General features: G+C 46.8%; 1 non-coding gene across 1 annotated transcript; it reads right to left on the reverse strand.

Annotated features, from left to right (window-relative positions):
* Positions 1-4,911: 4,911 nt before the first annotated feature.
* TRNAP-AGG (transfer RNA proline (anticodon AGG)) lies at positions 4,912-4,983 on the reverse strand. Its single transcript has one exon. It is a non-coding gene; the product is annotated as a tRNA-Pro (tRNA).
* Between the last annotated feature and the right edge of the window lie 13,117 nt (positions 4,984-18,100).

Consider the following 18,100-nt stretch of genomic DNA (forward strand, 5'->3'; position numbering starts at 1 on the left):
CGTCACAGTCCACATCTCCTTGGGCCTAATCCTTGTATACAGACCACCAATATCACCAGCAACATCACGACTACGTGGCACCCCCTAATTATCAATGGCAGCTCCTTCATCATCTCGGGAAACCTTAACTTTCACCTAAAAGACCGCACCCTTCCAAACCCTCTGACTCTTCTAGAAAACCTTGGCCTCACCCTGCATGTTACCACTGACCCACACCACTACACACCTATTGGAACCAATTTTCTCCTTGATCAGCAACATCGCCGTCATCAAGCCAGCAACCATGATCTGGACAAAAAAATGTCCTTGTGAGTTTCAGCATACCCATCCCGGACCGGGTCAGACCTACCACCATCAGAACTACCAGCCACAGCTGGAAAAGCATCACAGAAGAGGAGTGGGCTTCCATCCTCTCACTCATCTGCCTGAGCACACCTGCAATGTGCTGAAAGCTACCAAGAACCTCAACAGCTGGATCACTGAATGTGTCACACTCTAACTCCTCTCAAGTGCAACTCACAGGCCACTTGGTGCTCACAGGAACTCAGGCTGTTGAAACACCACCGCAAGCAACTTAGGTGCAATTGGAGAGCAAGTCAAGACACCACAGATAAAGACAAATCAGATCTAAGATGACACCACCAGCAGATATGAAAGACCAAGCACACAGCTCTTGCAGATCGCATTGATGCCAGCCCTAACAACAGCAAAGAAATCTTTGCCACCATCAAAGATTCCACTGCTCTTTCCATCATCTCCAATAACATCGCCCCCTAACAACACCCATGGAACCAGCTCTCAGAATTTTTCAAAATCACCTCCATATACAGCAATGCAGCCCTCAACCGGACACCGTCACCATCGCAACTTAATTTTCCAGCATGGACAAAGAATAAATTCTGAGCTCATGGCTCATCAACACTGTCAAAATCACTGCTCCAGTGAAGATCATCCACTCTGTGGCCCCATCTGTCCCTTGCCCTCACCACATCTTCACCAAAGGACTCCTACCAAACAGCGAGGCACTAACACCCATCCTCAACTTCTCCATGGACTCAGTCACATTTCCGGACACCTGGAAAAATAACACCATCATTCCCCTGCTCAAGAAACCACCCATTGACCCAGCCATGCTTTCCAACTATAGACCCCTCTGCCTCATACCATAGCAGGCAAAGGACTTATACAAAATCTCACTGATCTCCACAGCAACCACCGTCTCCTCAATGTCACGTAGTCCAAATTCAGGCCCAACCACTGTACAGAAACAACACTCATCATTTACACAGACAACAGCCAGACGATCCTTGAAAGGGGGAAATGGCAGGCCTCATTCTCCTGGACTTCTCTGCAGCATTTTACACCCCATCCTCATCAGGCATCCGCATGAGATGGCATCAAGACCCGTTATCTGCTGACACTGCTCCTTCTTAACAGATAGAACACAAGCTGTCAGCCTGGCACTTTATTCCTCGGAATCCTGTGAACTGTCCTACGGGTTGCCTTAAAGTTCATTGCACATCTCCACCCTTTTCAATGCATACATGATTCCCTCTTGCCAACATAACCATGCTCGTGACATCAACATCCTCTCGTCTGCCGACAACATGCACCTCATACTCTTCTTCTCGGACAAGACCCCAAGCACAAAAAGCCAGTTCACACCCTGCATCACCAAAATCATACCAAAGTCACTAACTGGATGAAAGCCATCGGCCTCAAGCTCAACACCGACAGGATGTAAATAGTGATCTTTGGCAGTAACACCTCCACATGGGACTCGACCTGGTGCCTAGCTGAATGCGGACCCACAACCAGCACCCATGGCAGGAACCTTGGAATAATCACTCACAGCAAACTGGACATGAAAGCACAAGTCAACGGCATCACTGCATCCTGCTTCCACACCAAGAAGATTCTGGGGATGATCTTCAAATGGCTCCCAAGCAATACTAGAAAAACGTTCACCCACGCCCTAGTTACCAGCAAGTTGGAGTACGGGAACAACCTCTACACCGGGATCACCAACCAACTTACCAGAAGACTACAAACCATTCAAACCTCGGCAGACAGACTCATCCTCAACCTTCAGCACAGAACTCACATCACACACACCTAAGGGAGCTTGGCTGGCTTATAATATACAAATGTGCTTATTTCAAACTCTTCACACATTCCAGACACTACACAGATTAGGCCCCACCTACCTAAACAGTTGCATCTTCTTCTACAACCACCCAGACATCTCCGCTATGCAGGACTCCGACTTGTACACATCCAATGCATCCACAGAACCAAATCAGGAGGACGGACTTTCACTTACATCGCTCCTAGAGTATGGAACGGCCCCCCACTCCATGTCAGAGCCTCCTCTCTTCTTTTCTGCAAAAAGCTGAAGACCTGGCTTTTCAATCATCCAACCTACCATTGGCAGGGCTAAGCACACACAGCTACTCAATGCCAGGGTACCCTTGTGGGTGATAGTGTGCTTTACAAATACACACACCATAGCAACAAGAGGCTAGCTGTCTGTGGACTCTGCTGAGGCACATGTTGGGCTGGAGAATAAAGGTAAGTCACAGCTCGCTGGGGTAACAGGGGGGCGGGGCGGCACGCAGGGGGGGATATCAAAATGTTTTTTAAAAATACTTTGCTCCATGCCATGCCACTCTGCCGCTCCTCTGTCTCCTCAGCAGGCACAGGCTCCCAGCCTGCCCTGCGGCCAATCCTGACGCTGCTCAGAGCAGCATTGGGATTGGCTGGGAGCACCCAGGCAATCCCAGGCAGACGGGGCCTGTGTCTGCTCTCTCCACACCGGCAACACAGTGCTGGGCTGGAGAGAGCACAGTGCGCATGTGTGTTTGGCCGGCTCAAGACGTCGGGCCAAACACACATGCGCAGAGGAGAGTGCACAGTGCACTCCCCTCAGTGCTCGTCATCCCCAATGCCCCGCCCCTTTAACAACGAAGGATAATAAACTGTACGAAGGATAATAAACTCTAGTTTATTATCCTTTCGTTGTTAAAGGATTTGCAGTGGTTGCTGCTGGCAGGGGCGCGACGCTCCTGCGCCCATAGCGGAAGAGCGGCCACTGCCCTAAGGTTGGAGTGTGCACTGTTACTGATGGGGGATGCAGGAGGAGGAGTGGAAGAGGGTAGTTCAGGGGGGCCTCATATTGGTGGAGGTGGTCAGGTGTTTGAAGGATGATACATCTCAGAAGACGTTAGTGAAAGGATTGAAACTTCATCGATTGGTTACGGATGAACTGTCTGAGAGTGGCCCAGATTGGTGGTCCTGGTTCTTTACATAGAAAGATTGTGGAGTTAGCTCGTTTGAGGCATTTTGTTGCCCCTGGAGTTGGAAGGGGCTGTGAGAGAGTGTCTGGAGAGTTCCAACAGTGACAAGGCGCTAAAACTAAGGGCCAGATTTACAAGAAAGTGGCGCACCAGCATTGATGCGCTGCTTTTCTTGTGCTCCTCCCACTGGCACCTAACGACACCATGTGGCGCACCATGGCGCACATTAGGACAATAGAATCAATTTGTTTACGCTATTGTGGCGCTTTGTTGCACTAGCGTAAAAAATGTTGGCGCTAGAGTAGCAAAGTGCAAGGAGGCCCATTGGGCTCAATGGGTGCGTCCATTTAATGCCTGCTGTGAGTAGGCGTTAAACATGACGCCAAAAACAGCACTCACAGGTGTCTGACCTCTTCCTGCTCTGGGTCCGCCTTTGCTGTTACCTCCCATGTGTGTAACACAGACGTGTAGGGTGGGTGGGGTCTGGGCCCGGCTGCTGGTGTCCTCACAATCCCCTCACACGTGGGAGTGCACACGTTTCACACTCGTGTGCACTCCCACGGCTCACCCTGGACCACGGCTCTGTCTCATTAGGGGGGGTTGCACAGAGGGACTGAGGGATGACTCTCCCGCACCCCCCCCCCCCCCAGCTGGAGGAGGGAGCTGGACTGGGAAGGGGAAGAGAGGAGGCAGAAAAAGTCAAGGTGTCCGAGGGGCTGAGAAAGGAGCTGCTTTGGACTGGAAAGCAGAGGAAACAGAGCAGACTGAGGAAAAGTCCTGGGAGCCGCATTTGTGACCTGAGGATGTCAGTTCTTCCACCACAGGCCTCCGCTCCACCCACTGAGCTATCGAAGGCTCCAGGAGAGACTCCCGAGAAGGCATCACGTGACATCAGAAACCAGCCCACCGGGGCCCGTTCGGTGTCTGACCCGTCAGACCTCACTCAATCCCTCCACTTCGACCCCCTTTTCACCAGGGTCAGTTTGGTGTCTGGCCCGTCAGACATCGATCACCAGCTGACTCCAGCATCACCTCCCGGTGTCACCAGCCTCACAGGTGTCTGACCTCTTCCTGCACTCTCTCCTGCCCCTTCGGTGCCCCCGTACGTCCATGTGTATAGGTACAGACACTCGCAGGGGGGGCAGGAGTACAGAACAGGGCAGTAAGGGTCATGCATTATATGTGCGTCTCACGAGCAGACACTCCATGGAACACACCGTCCTCTTACCCCTCAGGGGAGTGGGGTCTGGGCCCGGCTGCTGGGGTCCTCACAATCCCCTCACAGTTCCCAGTGTCTCACTCTCCTGTGCACCCCCACGGCTCACCCTGCTGCCCCCAGAGTGTGGGTTTAACACGAGATGTGCATCCCCTGCTGTAGGATTCTACGCATGTAACATACAGTCCCCCCTCCAATGCTGATGTGGCAGGGTGGACCCCCCTCCAGCTGTTTCTGCAGCTGCACCGCTGGTCTGGGGCTCTCATTCTAGTGCAGCAGGTCCTGGGTTGAAGTTCACAACCGTCAGAGGTTATTTCAAAGTAGTTTGTTTCCTGATTGTCTACTTTCTATTTCTTGAAAAGTGACTTTAAGAGTGAGTAAATTTAGGAAAAGAAAAGAGGGCTCGTCCGGGATTTGAACCCGGGACCTCTCGCACCCTAAGCGAGAATCATACCCCTAGACCAACGAGCCAGCTGACAGCTACAAGTTAGACATGGTATATGTTGTGTTTACCACGTGTCAGGCACCCTCCCTGTTTGTACTCACCTTAGATATGGCCTGGGAATCCCAGAGAACAGGAGGAGGCTTCCTCAGAGAGTCTCCTGACACAGATACATCCATCACACAGATTGTGTGCGAGGATCACACATTGCGTCTGTGTAGCTTATAAAGGACCAGTACTTAGTCGGGGTGGAGGGGGGGAGGTTTATTGGGAAAATAAATAAAAGTGTTTCTCCTATCGGGATCTTTTCACATTATTTATGGCTCCGCGGCAGAGGTGCAGCGTTTTGCATGTTACTACCACATCACTCAGGTGAAGACAGACACCAATGGTTGTGATGTCACAGTAACACTGATATGAGATGATGCGGGTCAGGGTGTTTGCTGCAGTGTGTAAGGGGATCAGGGTTTATGGAGCACAGACAGGTGCAATATTCTCCCTCACCACCAGGGGGCGTCTACTGATCTGGGGCATTATCATTCACACTCACCCTTCCCTAGTTGTGTGCTCACTCTCTGTTGTGTTTGTTATTTTTGGTCTGTCAGACTCTCTAGAGCATCCTATAAATAGAAGTCACCTCTCCCTGCCCATGGGGTGTCTCCTGTCCTGGGGCCACCACGGTTCTCTCTTAGAGATATCAGTCCAAGGAGCCCTCTAATGTGGTTAGGTAGTATTATTAGCTCTGATGTGGTCGTGCAGTGTTACTGACTCTGCTGTGGTCATGCAGTGTTATTATCTCTGCTGTGGCCGTGCAGTGTTACTGACTCTCATGTGGTCATGCAGTGTTATTGACTCTGCTGTAGTCATGCAGTGTTACTGACTCTGCTGTGGTTATACCGTGTTATTATTCCTGCTGTGGTTATACAGTGTTATTATCTCTGCTGTGGTTATTTAGTGCTATTGTCTCTGCTGTAGTTATACAGAGTAATTATCTCAGCTGTGGTCATGCAGTGTTATTATCTCACCTCTAGTTATACAGTGTTATTGACTGTGCTGTAGTTATGCAGTTATTATCTCTGCTGCAGTTATACAGCGTTTTTATCCTTGCTGTCGTTATTCAGTGTTATTATCTCTGCTGTAGTTATTCAGTGTAATTATCTCTGCTGTGGTCATGCAGTGTTGTTATCTCTGCTGTGGTCATGCAGTGTTATTGACTCTGCTTTAGTCATGCAGTGTTATTATCTCTGCTGTGGTCATGCAGTGTTATTACCTCTGCTATAGTTATACAGTATTACTGACTGCTGTGGTCATGCAGTGTTAATATCTCAGCTGTAGTTATGCAGTGTTATTGACTCTGCTGTAGTTATGCTGTGTTATTATCCCTGCTGTGGTTATACACTGTTATTGTTTCTGCTGTAATCATGCAGTGTTTTTGACTCTGCTGTGGTCATGCAGTGTTACTGACTCTCATGTGGTCATGCAGTGTTATTGACTCTGCTGTAGTCATGCAGTGTTACTGACTCTGCTGTGGTTATACCGTGTTATTATTCCTGCTGTGGTTATACTGTGTTATTATCTCTGCTGTGGTTATTTAGTGCTATTGTCTCTGCTGTAGTTATACAGAGTAATTATCTCAGCTGTGGTCATGCAGTGTTATTATCTCACCTCTAGTTATACAGTGTTATTGACTGTGCTGTAGTTATGCAGTTACTATCTCTGCTGCAGTTATACAGCGTTTTTATCCTTGCTGTCGTTATTCAGTGTTATTATCTCTGCTGTAGTTATTCAGTGTAATTATCTCTGCTGTGGTCATGCAGTGTTGTTATCTCTGCTGTGGTCATGCAGTGTTATTGACTCTGCTTTAGTCATGCAGTGTTATTATCTCTGCTGTGGTCATGCAGTGTTATTACCTCTGCTATAGTTATACAGTATTACTGACTGCTGTGGTCATGCAGTGTTAATATCTCAGCTGTAGTTATGCAGTGTTATTGACTCTGCTGTAGTTATGCTGTGTTATTATCCCTGCTGTGGTTATACACTGTTATTGTTTCTGCTGTAATCATGCAGTGTTTTTGACTCTGCTGTGGTCATGCAGTGCTATTATCTCTGCTGCAGTTATACAGTGTTATTATCTCAGCTGTAGTTATACAGTGTTATTGACTCTGCTGTGGTCATGCAGTGTTATTGACTCTGTTGTGGTCATGCAGTTTTATATCTCTGCTGTAGTCATGCAGTGTTATTGACTCTGCTGTGGTCATGCAGTGTTAATAGCTCAACTGTAGTTATGCAGTGTTATTGACTCTGCTGTAGTTATGCGGTGTTATTATCCCTGCTGTGGTTATACAGTGTTATTGACTCTGCTGTGGTCATGCAGTGTTATTATCTCTGCTGTGGTCATGGAGTGAGATTGACTCTGCTGTAGTCATGCAGTGTTATTGACTCTGCTGTGGTTATACAGTGTTATTGACTCTGCTGTGGTCATGCAGTGTTATTGACTGTGCTGTGGTCATGCAGTGTTATAATCTCTTCTGTGGTTATTCAGTGTTATTATCTCTGCTGTGGTTATAAAGTGTTACCTCTGATGTGGTCATGCAGTGTTATTATCTCTGCTGGGGTCGTGCAGTGTTATTGACTCTGCTGTGGTCGTGCAGTGTTATTATCTCTGCTGTGGTCATGCAGTGTTATTATCTCTGCTGTGGTCATGCAGTGTTATTGACTCTGCTGTGGTCATGCAGTGTTATTATCTCTGCTGTGGTCATGCAGTGTTATTGACTCTGCTGTGGTCATGCAGTGTTATTATCTCTGCTGTGGTCATGCAGTGTTATTATCTCTGCTGTGGTCATGCAGTGTTATTGACTCTGCTGTGGTCATGCAGTGTTATTGACTCTGCTGTGGTCATGCAGTGTTATTATCTCTGCTGTGGTCATGCAGTGTTATTGACTCTGCTGTGGTCATGCAGTGTTATTGACTCTGCTGTGGTCATGCAGTGTTATTATCTCTGCTGTGGTCATGCAGTGTTACTGACTCTGCTGTGGTCATGCAGTGTTATTGACTCTGCTGTAGTCATGCAGTGTTATTCTCTCCGCTGTGGTCATGCAGTGTTATTATCTCTGCTGTGGTCATGCAGTGTTATTGACTCTGCTGTAGTCATGCAGTGTTATTATCTCTGCTGTGGTCATGCAGTGTTATTATCTCTGCTGTGGTCATGCAGTACTATTGGCTCAGCTGTTGTTATGCAGTTGTGGGAGCAGACTCCACAATTAATCATTATGTGTTTTAATTGATACTAAAGAGTAACAAATGTAGTCTTTTTACTGTGTTTAATATAACAGATATGTTAACCTTGGTCTTGCCCTACGCGTGTGTTCAAACTGCACATTTCAAATGTGCGAGACTCAGTGCCTGACGCTCATTCTTTTCTCCCCCCGACAGTGCATGAAAAGCCTCAAATGTGACCTTCATTACTTGATTAATTGCACAAAATTCAGTAGCTCTATGGCCTTGTTTGCACTGCAACATTATTATATTGTATTATTTTTATGTTCATGATGTTACTGGAGAGGACAGATTTACAACTGTACACAACTGAAGGCCGGTTCCTGAGGCCGGACTGAGGTACTGTGTATAGTTTTGAATGTGGAATTGTTCTCTCTGTAGGACAAATGCAGAGTTACTCATTAGATGTAGAGGGAAAGTCATGTGACCATGTGATGTGGTTTCTGTTGTACTGTTGGGTTATATAATGCAACTTCCTTCATCAAACCACACAACCTGTTCAGTTTCTCTGTTCAAAAGTGTAAAAAAACTCACAGTGTCGGAAATGAGCCACGTTCTTTCACATCCCGCTTAGAGAGCAGACTCCAGGTTAGTCTGTTTATCAATCTGCAACTGGAACATGTTTCAAATGTTTTATTCTGGCCTATACTGAGCAGCATGACGCATGCGCCGTGGCTCTCATTTGCCTCATGCTAGACCGTGACCAGGCCTGACAATGGATCACAGAAGGGTTCAATTCCCGCTGCCAATGATATCTTACATTTATTTGCACGTTGCACGTTTTGAATTCCCTTCTCTGTATTCTGCACTGATTTTTATGTTTTAAATAAACCTTCGTGGTTTGCACTTTGAACCTTGTCATGTGTAGATTTACCTGTGGGGATTTTCCATGTAAACTCTCTAGATTTACATGATTTACGTTCAGGGCTCTCGTCTTTAAGACAGTCACACATAGCCCTGATCCTTCATCCTTCTGGATGTAAAAAGCGGCGACCGCCTGTTCCGGGCATTTGTGCAGCGCACCGGGCGCCGCTGGGTCAGAGTCTGATCCGGCTCATGACAGGATGTTGTGTTTGTTGTTTTCTGATCCCAGCCTTGATGTGCGGTGTGGTTGTTTCTTGGAGCTAAGGGTATATGATTGTGCTGTGTCATCATCATAATAACTTTATTTCAATCACCAAGATCATAAAAGTACAAACAAAGCAAACATGATCACAGTAGTGCACACATAAACAAAAAACATAACTCAAAGGTCAGTAATACGTAATTCTTCACAAATCTTGCTCGAGTAGTACTACAACATAATTGCTTGGAGCTATGAATAGAGGGCGCCGGGATTAAAATTAATTATAAAATCAAATCAATTATGCACAGAATCAAATTAACAAGTCGGTTGCTATACTTGATGACTATTGTTGTTTCAGAAGATACCACCAGCCTTCCCTTGAAAGTTTTAGGGTAAGTTATGCAATGCATCCTAAAAACTACAACAGCCTCATTAATAAGTGCAAATGCTTAGAGGAGGGGATCCACTTAAACAATAAAAGTGCAAGTGCAGAGAGAATTTGTAGTCTTGGATCATAGAGACAGAGTTAAAAAAGCAGAAACAGGCCACAATCACTTTGGGCTGCAAATTATGTAAAAAACTCAAAGTTAAAACCAATCTCATCAGTACTAACATTATCAGGCTAACTTCATTTCTTACTAGCACAATAACTCACTTCGTTAAAATTGCTGCTCCCATTTCCAAATTGTGCGACAGCAGTAAAGAACAATAGCTAAGAGTGACATATGCCCCACTTAGGATCCAAACTTTCGATATTAGCAGTATGTTTGTTGTTAGAAATGGGGGTTCTGGTTGTCAGAGTATGCACCCTATACAAGCAGGAACCATCACTCTAGTCAGGGTAAGTCAGACACACACTTTAAATTAACCTGTGCTCACCCTCTGATAGCCTGGCATAAAGCAGGCAGGCTTAACTTAAGAGGCAATGTGTAAAGTATTTGGGCAATACACACACAGTAACACAATGAAAACACCAGAAAAATACTCTACAAGGGTTTGGAAAAATAGAGAATGTTTATCTGAGCAACACAAGACCAAAATGACAAAACCCCAATAAATAGAAGTCGAGATATGATATTTTTAAAGAATAAACTGAAAATAGTGCTTAGAGGTCACTAGCTGTCAAAAGGTTACTTCAGGTCACGGGGGACTGCTGCTAATCTGGAGTTCAGGCCGACCGCGATGGAGGGAAGGCCACCCGAAGAACCCAAGCAGGGTCCACTGAAGAAAGTACCTCAGATGGAGCAAAGCATCAACGTCGAGGACACGATGCATTGACCTGTTCCATGCAGGCGGGTCTGCATCTTTAGCTCCATTGGAATCAGGCAATGCGCCGTCATCCAGCAGAGCGTCGTCATTGGGTCGTGCAAGCTGTTAATCAACTGTCGCTGAACGGCCTCTGCGTCGAAGGGCGATGCATCTGTTCCGACAGGCATAGTGGTGACGATGCATCCGTTTTTGCAGAAAACAGCTACAGAGCCCACTTCTGTGGCACCTCAGGTAAGGGTAGGATTCACAGATGACAGTGTCCAGCAGCACCAGCAGAGTTGCAAAAAGTATTTTGTGTTCCGGGGACTTCAGTAAACAGGAGGCAAGTTAGCAAGTCCTTGGAGTCACTTCGGGGTCAAGTGAAAGGGGTCAAGTCCTTGTCCTCAGCAGGGCAGAGACCAGCAGGCAGCCGAGCAGAGGAGCAGTTCCTCAGAACAGTCAGTCCAGGCAATGTTCAATCCTAATGCTGTTTACCCTCAAATTTGCCCATGTAAAATGACCCCAGACGCCATTGAGGAATCACCCCTGTTATTGAGATTATCATAGAGAAAAGGAATCTTGAAATAAGTAATTGGAGGTCTGTGCAATTCACCTATATTGCCCTTACAAAAATCGAATAAGAAATGGAGGATTGTACAAGACCCACGAAAGATTAATCAGATTGTCATTCCATGCTATCCTGGGGTACCAAACCCTGCTGTGATATTGTTTCATATTCCCTCAGGCACAGAGTAGTTTACGGTCATTGATCTTTGCCAGGCATTTTTCTCTGTTTGTGGCTCGAAGAGAGCCAGTATCTCCTCGCGTTTCAGTCCCAAGAGAAAACCCTTGTGTGATGCTGCGCCCCGCAAGGCTATACAGAGAGTCCTTCAAATTCTTAAAAATAATTTAGTGACTTTGCAGTTATCTTGTAGCTCGACTCTAATCCAATACATGGTCTACTGATTGTGTCAATGACAAAGGAAGCTTGCAGACAAGACACCACGGCTTTACCTAATCAGTTAGCTCTGAATGGACATTAGGTTTTGCCTGAGACGTTTCAGCACTATCAGGAGGTAGTCACGTACCTAGGTCACCAAATATCAAAGGAGCGCAACAAGTGTCTCATGAACGAATAGAGACAGTCCTTAAAATGAAATGTAGGTTTTCGTCCGCTTTGGTAAACAGAAAATCTGGATTTTGTTAAAGACACAGAGGCTAATATTATGCAGCAATTCCTTTATTGTCCACTCAGCAGCCATTATGAAGTCACCAGAACTCACAACATTCTAAACATTCCAAAGACTATCAAACTCCTTGGCACCCGGTCCACCTCCTTCTTTTATTGAAGCTGCAAGGTTACTTCATGAAGCAGAACTTGTTCCAAACGGAATCCTCCTTACACGTCAAAATCCTATGTATGTCCACGTCCGCTTAATCTTGACCTGCCAGAAAAAAGCAAACAAATTAGAGAGGGATAGACAACAGGGAGGGATAATACTCGCCTCTTGGTCTTTAATAAAATCCAGATTTTCTGTTCACCAAAGCTGATGAAAATCTACATTTTATGTCAGGACCCAGAGGCTGACAGTACGCAAGGTCAAAGCTTTGCAATCAATGACTTTGCTGCATTATCTATTAGTATGAAATAAAAGTGTTGAAAAGTAGAAACAGATGACCAGTCAGCACAAGATAGGATATCCTGCAAGCTTGCCTCCAACAAACAAGCCTTTGGAGCTGCAGCTCCTCTCACTGAATGGGCACCAAACACATTCACGTCTACGCCAGCTCTGTACATTAATTCTGTCACCCATCTAGCTAGACTAGGTGCAGACACCCCTTTATGTGGTTGTTTAAGTGAAGTGAGAAGCTGAGTCACTCCAGACTGTCTCAAACATTCAGTTCTATTTTCATACTCTTTCACACAATTAACCACACTCAAGTCCTTTCTTTCTTCAAAATGTGAATAACAAGTTCAAGTGGAATATGTCTTAGCTGTGTGCCTTAAATGAAAACATATTACTTCTGGAGTATAAGATCTTTGAGATATTTTCAAGGCTTGTACATCAGACACTCTTCTAAAAAAGACCAAAAACAGCAACATTGTCAGCTTGAAAGACAAATCTCTTACACTTAATTTCTCCTTACATTTCCAACTTTCACTGAACCTCAGAACTTTGGCAACATCGCAAAGGGAAGTTTATCTCAGCCCTCGTGGCTTAGCAATTCTAATACTGCACAAAAGTCTCCTCACCATAATATCCTGACCTACAGATAGCACTTTGACCAAAAAATGTCCGGCAGCAATAGTCGACTTAGACATGTTTACTGTTCTGTAAGCCAAGCCTTTCTCAAATAACTGAGATAGAACATTTATCTCAGCTACATCCACTGAAACGGGATCCAGATCTCTGTCCATTCACCAGCAAACCCATTTGTCCCATGCCAATCTATACCTCTTTCTAGTTCCTGGTGCCCACAATTCTTTGATAAGTCTAGAAGCCTCTGATGAAAGGCCTGGCTTCCTCCAAACTCTCCTGAAAGATCCCACGCCACCAGTATTAACTGGTCGGAAATTACTAGGTAGTGAATGGCTCCCTGTGGCCCTTTTAAGATTTCTGGAAACTGAGGGAGCAACAGGGGATAAACTACACTCGTCTTCAACATGATCGGGTCCCAAGCGTGGGACCTCCACAATGGAGTTACTACCACAACTTTCTCTTTCTATCTGCGTATCATGCCCATTACCCTGTTTATCATTGCAAAAGGCGGAAAAGCTTATGGGCAAATACCTTTCCAATCCTGAAGGAAGACATCTACCTCTTCTGCCTCCAGATCTGGCCTCCAACTGAAAATCTTTTCAGCTGAGCTTTTAATCTGTTTGCAAAAACATCTACCAGAAATGGACCCCTCAACCTCTCTAGCTCTCTGAAAACATTTCGATCCACCATTTAATAACTTGAATCTAGAAAATTCCTTGACAATCAATCTGCCTCTGCTTTCTGTAGACCTGGAATATGTTCCGCCTGAACTTTCCGACCTCACTGAAGACAATACTCCCAAAATATCTCAAATCTGCTAAGCCCCTTCAATGTGCACCTCCTAGTTTGTTGACATATCTCACTGCTGAGACATTGTCCATTCTCAGCAGTACAGAACACTTGACGCTTTTCTCTGCAAAACATCTCACACAGAAGGGTCCTGCTAAAAGTTCTAAACAGTTTGTATGCAAATTCTTTTCCTGTTCTATCCAGTGCATTTTGATCCACATCTCGCACCCCAACCTCCCAAACATACATCCGATTGCACAATCAAGTCTGGATTCTCTTCAAAAACTGTGCATCCATTCCATGCCTCGATATTCCTCAACCACCATGTCAATTCCTCTTTTGCTTTTAAAGTCAGACATGCACATTTTTAATAGTGTAAACCATCTCTTAAATGTTTCGCCTTCAACCTCTGTAAAGCCCAATAATGCAAAGGGACAGGAAAGATAGCTTGAATTATAGAAGATAAATGACACACAACATGAGCTAGCATCCTCAGAGAAAAGATATTAATTTTTAGAACATTTCTTAACGTCTTCCTTATTCTCTTCAATTTCTCCTTTGGTAGCTTTAACATACCATCCACTGTATCCACCACAAAACCCAAGAATTGAGTTTGTTGTTTCGGAACCTTACCCCCTTCTTTAATATTCAATTTCAAAGGTCCTGTGTTCTGATTGGGCCATGTGACAATATTATTGAGCATCATGGGTATTGATGTTTTTGTTTTACTGTTGTTTTATTGGCTGCTGTTTGGAACAGTAAAAGAAAGAGAAAGCATAAACGCAGCCTCCGGTCCTGACATAGAATCTCCTTACAAACAACAAATGTGAAAATACGGAGCCCAAAGGGGTCAAAACCATAGGGGAATGTGATGACCAGGACATCTAAAAGGTGAGTAAATGCTCTGGATGTTTTCCCAAAATGGTGGCTGATGTGCGTGCGCTACTTTCAGCAAACAAGTCACAGCAACATGATCAGATCAAAAGGCCAAGAACCGCCTGCCGTGCCCCGGGTGCTTACGTTATGCAACTCACTGTGAGGAGGTCTGCAGCAAGGGAGGATCGCGTGAATCCCCCCTACACTTTGATATTGCGAGCTCCCTGCGCTGCGCTGTTGAAACAGTGCCGCAAGCCAAGGGAAGCAATTGGAAACATTAATTTCAGTCCTCCGCCAAAACAAAGGGAAAATCGCCTGAGCCGAGCGGCACTCCTGATTCGCACACGGCACGTCAGATCAGACTGAGGTCTGATCCTCTCAGAATCCTGAGATCAGTACCGCAGGGATCAATAAATTGAAAACACCCACACAAATGTCTAACCAAAAGATAAACAACAGAGTGAAATAGTAAACTCAAGTAATGATGAACAAGCTAATTTAAAAAGCACTTATACACAGTACATAATAACAATAAAAATCCTCAATAAGCATAAACAAAGCACTTTAAAAAAGGTCAAAAGTGCTATACTTATCTCTCTGAGCAGCAGCAATAAATGAAGGAGGTGGGCTGGGTGTCAAGGAGCTTTATAGTCTTTGGAATGTTTAAAATGTTGTGAGTTCTGGTGACTTCATAATGGCTGCTGAGTAGTAGCAATAAAGGAATTTCTGCATAATGTTAGCCTACGGATCTTGACATAAAATTCCAAACTACTCAGAGAGAAGTGAGAATGTTATTGGGAATAGTTGGCTACTGCCGACAATGGATACCAAACATTTCTTTAGTTGCGAAGACTTTGGTATGGCTGACGCACACTGATGTCAATGACCCGATAGTAAAGGAGGATGAATCCATGGAAGCCTTCCAAGAGCCTAAACATTTACGTTGCAGTGCACACGCTTTTGGAATGCCAAACTATACAAAACATTTTGTGCTTTGTTGTCACGAAAAAGATGAGTATATACTGTCTGTACTACCTCAAGCGCATAATGATACCAAATGTACCATTGGTTATTTTTCAGCAACTCTTGATCCGGTGGCTGACGCTTTGCCTGGTTATCTCAATGTGGTTGTAGCGGAGACACTTAACATTCAACAAACAGAAGGGAGGGGGGCGTGGCCTGCAGCCGATGAAGCTGCACGCCTAGCGCGACGCTCCGGAGCCGCGAACGGGGCCGGCCGAAATACTAGCATTTCCAAGCCCCTAAAGCGAACGGCAAAACACGCTTCAGCAAGCGGAAAACCGCCCGACAAATCCGGCGAAAATGCTGGGGGGCGAAGAATAACAGCTGCGGAGAAAACAGTGTGCGTCCTCGACAACTACGAGGAATCAAAATGGCGGCTGCCTCCGGGCCTCGGATCGGCTGACCCTCGGACTCGAAGGAGGGAAGCCGTGAGCCCGTCTGGAGTGAGGGAAACCAGCCCGCACCCCCAGATCAACCCAGCAGCGATGGAGACACCCCCGCTTACGCGTAGTGTGGTGAAGAGGCGGGATCGTGAGGGCGAGATCGGGTGGAGACGTGCCGGCACGCCTGAGCGGGCGGCCCGGCGCGGTTTGCCTCGGACCGGGGCCCGGTCTGACGGGAAGAGTTGGAGTGAGAGCGGATCTCGCCGGGTAGCCTGGTGACACTGGAGGGGCCCCCTGCTCCCACGTCGTGCGAGGTACAGAGGTGGGGACGCGGGAAAGGGGAGAAGCCATGACAGAGGGGGCGCGGGTTGCTCGGCCTGCGCACCCGAATTCGTCATTGACCCGGTGGGGGTCCCCCGAGCCGCGACCTTGCCGAACTTTGAAAGGGGAAAATACAGGTCACCACCAACTGTCCTGGAGGTGGGGGCGGCAGGAGTGGCACACATTTGGCCCTGTGCTAGGCGCCCTCCCCTACGGGTGCTCCCTTCGGGCCTGAACACTCACAGGTACACTGAATAGCGCCACAAGAGGGGGGGCCCAAAAACAATCACGTGCCCCCCCGGCTGAGAAGGCGAGTAGCGGAGGGGTACTGAACATCCGACCCCACATTGTTTGGAGGCGTTGAACGCTGTGCCGGGACTTGGCCAGTGCTAGAAGGGGGGAGTGCCGATCACTGGCCTAAGGAACTAGATCTCCCCCCACTGCTATCAGACGTGGAACTTCAGGAGTGGCCAAAAGGACCTATACCGTGGATGGTGCACGACGCCCTGGTCCTCAGTGGCCGAGACCACCCACATTAGTGAACAGGCACCTGGTCTCGATGATGGGGAAGCCCAAAAGACAAGAGGGGCAGGGCCCGGAAGACTCCATCGGCACCCAGATCTCGGACCAGTCCCACAAAATAAACTCCCAGGAGAGCACGACACTCCAGGAAACAACCCTCGACACGGTGCTTCAGGCCATCAGAGAATCTCGAGAAGCACTTGAACAGAAAATAGATAACCTGACGGTGGACCTCTCCCTGCTGCGAGATGACCACCGTAGACTCACGGAGAGAGTGGGAACAAATGAAAAGGTGCTCGAGCTCATGTCCTCAACTCAGAAGTCATCTACCAAAGAACTCTTGGAAATTACCTCTCGCGTAAAGGCCCTAGAAACAAGAGCGGAAGACGCTGAAAACCGCGCTCGCAAGAGTAACTTAAGACTGATTGGAATTCCAGAGGGAGCGGAAGCAGCGGCAGCAAGTATGGAATCCTTCCTAGAAAACTGGATCGAAGACACAATACCTCCTGAAGGTCTGTCATTGTTTTTTGCCATAGAAAGAGCCCACAGGGTGCCCGGAAGACCTCCTCCCCTGGGGCAAGGGCTCGCCCAATAGTGGCAAAACTTCTGCACTATAAAATCAGGGATTACATCGCGCCTGAAAGGCGAAATTACATTAAACAATCAGCATGTTATGCTCTTTCCGGACTTCACCAAAGGAACACAGGAACAAAGGGCTTCTTTCAATAACCCCAAACGTATCCTCTGTGAAAATGGGATCAAATATGCCATGCTCTTCCCGGCCAAACTTAGAGTGGAATATGAAGGGAAGTCACATTTCTTTACATCCCCACAAGTAGTCGAAGAATGGCTGGAATCCAAAAACATAATAGCCCCGGGCCCCCGCAGCGAGACGCATAGTACAATCTCCAGAAAGCACAGCAGATCCTCTAAACGAAACAAAGAGATTGCTCCTCCAAGACACCAGGCTCTTCAAGAAATGCACGAGACAGTGGACGCATCTGCGGCACTGAGCGGAGGCTTCCTCCCCACATCACAAAATTCTGGACACACCTCGGATCACGACTCGAGCTGCGGGGGCTCATCGACCTCGTCACGCGACACCCTCACCAGCTTACCAAAAGTAACCCGATATCCTTGGAAGAAATTATCTGACCCTCCACTGATAGAACTGGCGTTAAAGGAAAGCTGAGCCAAGCCAAACCAGCATGGTCTGGCTAACTGGAAGTTAATTACTCGGAGGGACCACACTCAGCACGACCTGTGTAACAGATTGTTGGGCAGCTTAATTTAACCACGCTGGGCCCTGGAACGGGTCTGGAGTGTAGGCTCTCGGTCACTGGCACGCCACCCACCTATAGGATTTTAGGACAAGTTATAA

Source organism: Pleurodeles waltl, unplaced genomic scaffold (assembly GCF_031143425.1).
Source record: "Pleurodeles waltl isolate 20211129_DDA unplaced genomic scaffold, aPleWal1.hap1.20221129 scaffold_67, whole genome shotgun sequence".
In the NCBI taxonomy this organism is placed as follows: Eukaryota; Metazoa; Chordata; class Amphibia; order Caudata; family Salamandridae; genus Pleurodeles; species Pleurodeles waltl.